The following is a 5151-nucleotide window of genomic DNA, read 5'->3' as shown; positions in this document are numbered from 1 at the left end:
GTCTCATGGCTTGTATTTGGTTTCACGAGTTTTCCCCATCTTGTTTTGAATCGTTTCTCGCATGCTTAAACATCGAACATGTTAAATAACACGATTAAATGAAAGTCGGTATTATCATGATTTAAATAACACATTCAAACATGCAAACATGCACAAACATATTATTTAAGGAATCGATAAAACAATACCGACTTCATAGATGTGAGAAAAACAATAAAACTTGGGAAACAATTTAAATCGGGGCAAAGAAATCCGGTCTTGACCCAAAAAGGTCAAGAATGCTCTCGGTTACCTCATGGAGAGTTTAACCCGAACGATCTCGGCTTTTCCGGGTCGGGATGGTTTTCTCGACTTCGATTTAAATATTTCTCGACATACTAGCACGTTAAACGAGGATAAACATGCATGGTGTAATAAGGAAATTGCATAAAATTAAAGTACGAAATTAAAATCATGCTTAAAACCCCTTAAAACTCCATAAACACAACAATAATATAAAAGTCCTAGCTCCTCTAAGTCGGGAATGGTCATACCTAGTCCCGAGAGGTGGGATGGGACCTTCAAAAGTCGGGTTGGACCGTTGGTGGGTCGGGTTTGGGCTGTTTCGGCTTGAACAGACCCGAATGGTAGCAACAGACCCAACTGGAAGGGTGGACAGACCCGACTGGCACATGTCGGGTCGGACGTCGCCACGGAGGCTCCCGATGGAATTTTGAGGCAAGGTCAGCGGCCTTGGGTAGCCGAGGGACCCGTCTAGGTGACCGTGGTGGTCGTTTGTTCCCAGAGTTGTCGGGTCGACCCATACAGTCCTGCTAAAATCACCGTAAACAGAGCACGTCTGGAAACTGGCCCGACTGGTAAGTTTTCGGGTCGGAATTCATAACGGTGGATGCCGATGGAATTTTTGAGCAAGGCCAACGGCTCCTGACTCCTAACTGACCCCTGGAGGTGATAGAAGTGGTCGTTTGTCGAAAAGGGTCACGGATCGACCCGATCTACAAGAAAACCGAACAGACAGTCAGAAACGCCGGCCCGACTGAGCAGTTTTCGGGTCGGAATTCATAACGGTGGATTCCGATGGAATTATTGAGCAAGGTCGGTGGCTCCCAACTCCTAACGAACCCCTGGATGTGTTTGATGGGTTTTGAAAGTTCAGACCGACTCGAAAATGTGAGAAAACTGGGTTGGAAGTTTTGACCCGGCTGGGCCAAAACTGTGCTCGATTTTGTACTGAGCTAATTCTCTAACTTAGAGTCTTCAAACTTGAAATCTAAGCTCGGAAACGGATAGAGGGGGTCGAAAACATGTAGGATATGGAGCTTGGTGAAGTTTGGATTTAAGTCGGGATGAAGTCCGATTTAAGTCTTGAGTGTTTTGCTTGGTTTTTGGGTGGTTCTTGCTTGCTGCGATTTTACTAAAGTTCTTAGGAGGTTGAGAGCCTTTGTTTGAGTGAGAAATACTAAAGAGAGAGTGCTTGAAGGTGTGTGATTAAGTTAATGACATTTAGACAATATATAGGAAAGCTTAAATGCAAGATTAGTGAAGAAAAGTGCAATTAAGGGGCATGGATTATGAGATCCGAATTTTTAATGAAGATAGGGATGAAGACTTCTTGAAATGCATTAATGAAGAAGAGCCAAATGCATGGATGAAGGTGGAGTGTTGAAGTGAAATGGTAGGCTTGATATTTTGAAGAAGGATAAGGCAAGTTGCATGGAGAAGATGCCAAGGAAATGGGCGACAATGGCAAGGGATAGGGCTGGTCATGACTGACTGTGGGCCCCATGGGTTTGAGAGGAAGTTCGGGTCTCGATTGATCGCGAGTTCGAGGCTCGTTGCTAAAACGAACGTCGAATTGTCAATGTGCGCGCAAAAACAGTTCAAATGAGCCCGAAATCATCCATTTTGCCCAAGGGAATGCTCGTGTGATTTTTGGGCTCGGAAGCCGGTTTTTGCTCATTTCAAGCGTTCAGAGCAAAGTTAACCATTTCGAAATGCGCATCTTTTGTCTGCATTCCGAATCGGTCGTTTTGACGTGCATTGTCGATCAGACTGAATAATTGACCCTTAAGCTGGTATTATCAATGTGAAGCCGAAGACGTCCTAAGAGTTCGAAGCCGGATTTCTCATAATGCTTCCTGAGTTGCTTGGGCGAGCCGAAGATTGCCGTAACCTCTGTTCGTTGAGAATAGGGCTCGGAGGATTGAAAAACTGCATCTGAAACTGTGGAATGCTATTTTGAGGGTTTAAATGGATTGTGCGATTCTGTGTGAGGATTTCACATTGAGCGTTGAGATAAGTGGCATTGGAATTGCCAATCATCCGGCGTCAAGTTTCCGTAAAAAGGACCTCCGGTTATGAATTTCCGTTAAAAATGATCTTTTCTGCTCTTCGGAGGTCACTCGGGAAACCAAATGGGCTTCTGCAGTCTGATTTGCCCAATTGCATACGTCCGCTGTAATTTTCGGGGCAATGCATGACTAACTTCATTTGCCGATGTTCCGTCATATCAGTCTTCGGATATGGTTTTCCGTTGAAAGGTATGCTTGATCTATCATTCGGAAGTCATTTGAGGAGTCTGTGTGACTTTCGAAAGACAATCTGAAGTATCGCTCATGTTCTGTATGATTGTTGGGCATGGCCGCATCTGATATTTAGAATTAACTTTTCTCCGAGAAACCGGCATTTTTAGACTTCCACTGAACATTTGTCTGTATACAGAAAGTTATTCTGTATAGAGCATATAATTTGCGAAATGCGTTTGAAGACACTTTTTATCTATTTGGCATTGATGTGGATTTTTGAAGTCCAATATTGGCTATCTTCCGATGGACTAGCGAACTATCGGAAAATAGGAATGTCCACATGGTATGCTGGAAATGCTTATTTTGGACGTTGTTGAGCTATCTAGTTACTATGTTGCCCTTTGGTGACCCCTGGAGTCCTTTTGTCATGTGTATATGTCATCTGCTTGATTTTGCTGACTTGAGAATAAATAGTGATTTCTCGCTCTATTGAGTCTTTTTCTGTGATAACGCTCAAGTCGTGACATTGTTTGTTATTGATGGACATTGTTTGACTTGTGGATCAAAATGGGGTGCTGACAGGCGGAACCCCTCGTCAATCCAGAAATCGTCATTTGTTAGTTACCGACATTGAAAATCACAATCTTGCTGTGGGTTATTGATTGCCATGTACTAGGATTTCTCGACCGTGCCAGGTGGTCCCGTTCTCCTTTCAAGCCGGATAGCCCTATCCAAGTTATACGACAAGTGGCTGCTACCTATTGGTAGAAAAATTGGTAAATTTCACATCTTCCTGGCATGTTGTTTTATTTTAAGTAAGTAATCCAAAGTAGATCACTTGAAGTACAGAGTGCCAAATGGATAAAGAAAATCAAGCTTTTCAAAATGTCACCACACCAACCTATGGGAATTGAGAGAGATCTTCTAAGATAAGGACCCACGCCCCTCTCCAAGACATATATATAGAAGGCCCATTAAGCCTCAATCATAACTCACACACCTGATCCAAATTCATATCGATCGATCTTCGATATTCCCCGGACGAGATCACTTTCTCGCTACCATGGCGGCTTGGCTATGGCTCTCTCCTCCCCATCGCTTGCTAGATAGGCGATTAAGCTTTCCCCGGAGTTCCTAGGAGCTCCCCGAGTCTCCATGAGGAAGACTGCGACCAAGCCCGTCTCATCTGGAAGCCTGTGGTATGGGCCCAATCTCCGGCGAGCCCCTGGGCTACTTAAGAGGAGAATTCCCCCGGTGACTACGGGTGGGATATTACCGAGAACTCTACCAGCCCTGAGACTTTTGCCAAGAACCGTGAGCTTGAGGTGATCCACTACAGGTGGGCCATGTTGGGCGCCTTGGGATGTGTCTTCTGGAGCTCTTGGCATGGAACATAGGGTCAAGTTTGGTGAGGCCGTGTGGTTCAAGGCAGGGTCCCAGATCTTTAGTGTGGGTGAGCTCGACTACCTCAGCAACCCAAGCCTGATCGATGCCCAGAGCATCCTAGCCATTTGGGCTTGCCAGGTCATCCTCGTGGGGGCTATCGAGGGTTAACTCATTGCTGGTGGGCCACTCAGAGAAGTTACCTACCCGCTCTACCCCGGTGGTAGCTTCGACCTGTTGGGCCTTGCTGATGACCCAGAGGCCTTCGCGGAGTTGAAGGTAAAGGAGATCAAGAACGGGAGACTTGCAATGTTCTTGATGTTCGGGTTCTTCATGCAGGCCATCGTAACCGGGAAGGGCCTATTGGAGAACTTGGCCGACCACTCGGCCGACCCAGTCAACAACAATGCATGGGCCCACGCCACCAACTTCTTCCCTGGAAAGTGAGAGACTGATGTCTTTTCTGAATTGGTTGCTTTCCTTCGCAAGAGATGAAATCATGAAAAGAGGGAATATTTGGGATTATGGGAATTTGATTTGGGATGCTGCATAACTGATTTGGCGCGTCAAGTTGTATTGAGTTTAGCCTCCATCTCTGAAGCACCGATCAAATATGGCATTAATTAATCAGATGTATCCGTTACCTGTCAAATAACGTTCCACTTTTTCTTTTTCTTTTTTTCATTCAGCAAAAAAAGTTTCATTTCTTTTACCCATCATTATTTTTTTTTGTCCATGAAGATTACATCGTCAGTAGGTTTCTATCTCGTGCACGTTGCATGTGTAACCATCTAATCTAATCAATCTAATGCAATTCTAAAAGTTGAGAAGCGCCGTGCTGGATGGAGAAAGTTTCTCCTTATGCAACCTTTCGTGTGTCCGCAAATTCCAATGGGACAAGTGGCACAATTTTATTACACCACCTCATTTCTCGAAATCGAAATGACATCAACTCATGGAAGACGAAAAGACTTTAAAAATGAATCTTTTACCAACGAGGTCAGTTCAAACGGTTCGACGCTTATTACCCTTAACTAAAGTTTCGAGTTCGAGTATTGTGAATGGAGAAAATCGGTTTAAGCTTTATCCCTTATTTGGCCGACCCAGCTGGATTGAATTAGTTGGGGTCCAATTGGGCTTCCAAATACTAAGATTCACACCAAAAAAATGAATCTCTTAAATTGCCATGTTGAGTCTTCCAAAATGGAGAATTATTCACATTTGCTCGAGATTCAGGAGCCAC

The 5151-nt window shown here is 44.5% G+C and overlaps 1 pseudogene; it reads left to right on the top strand.

Moving 5' to 3' along the window:
- Positions 1-3493: 3493 nt before the first annotated feature.
- LOC116195988 lies at positions 3494-4644 on the top strand (annotated as a pseudogene).
- Positions 4645-5151: the final 507 nt, after the last annotated feature.

This window comes from Punica granatum, chromosome 1 (assembly GCF_007655135.1).
Source record: "Punica granatum isolate Tunisia-2019 chromosome 1, ASM765513v2, whole genome shotgun sequence".
NCBI lineage: Eukaryota > Viridiplantae > Streptophyta > Magnoliopsida > Myrtales > Lythraceae > Punica > Punica granatum.
The sequence above is the reverse complement of the archived record's forward strand: the minus strand, read 5'-3'. Positions and strand labels throughout refer to the sequence as shown.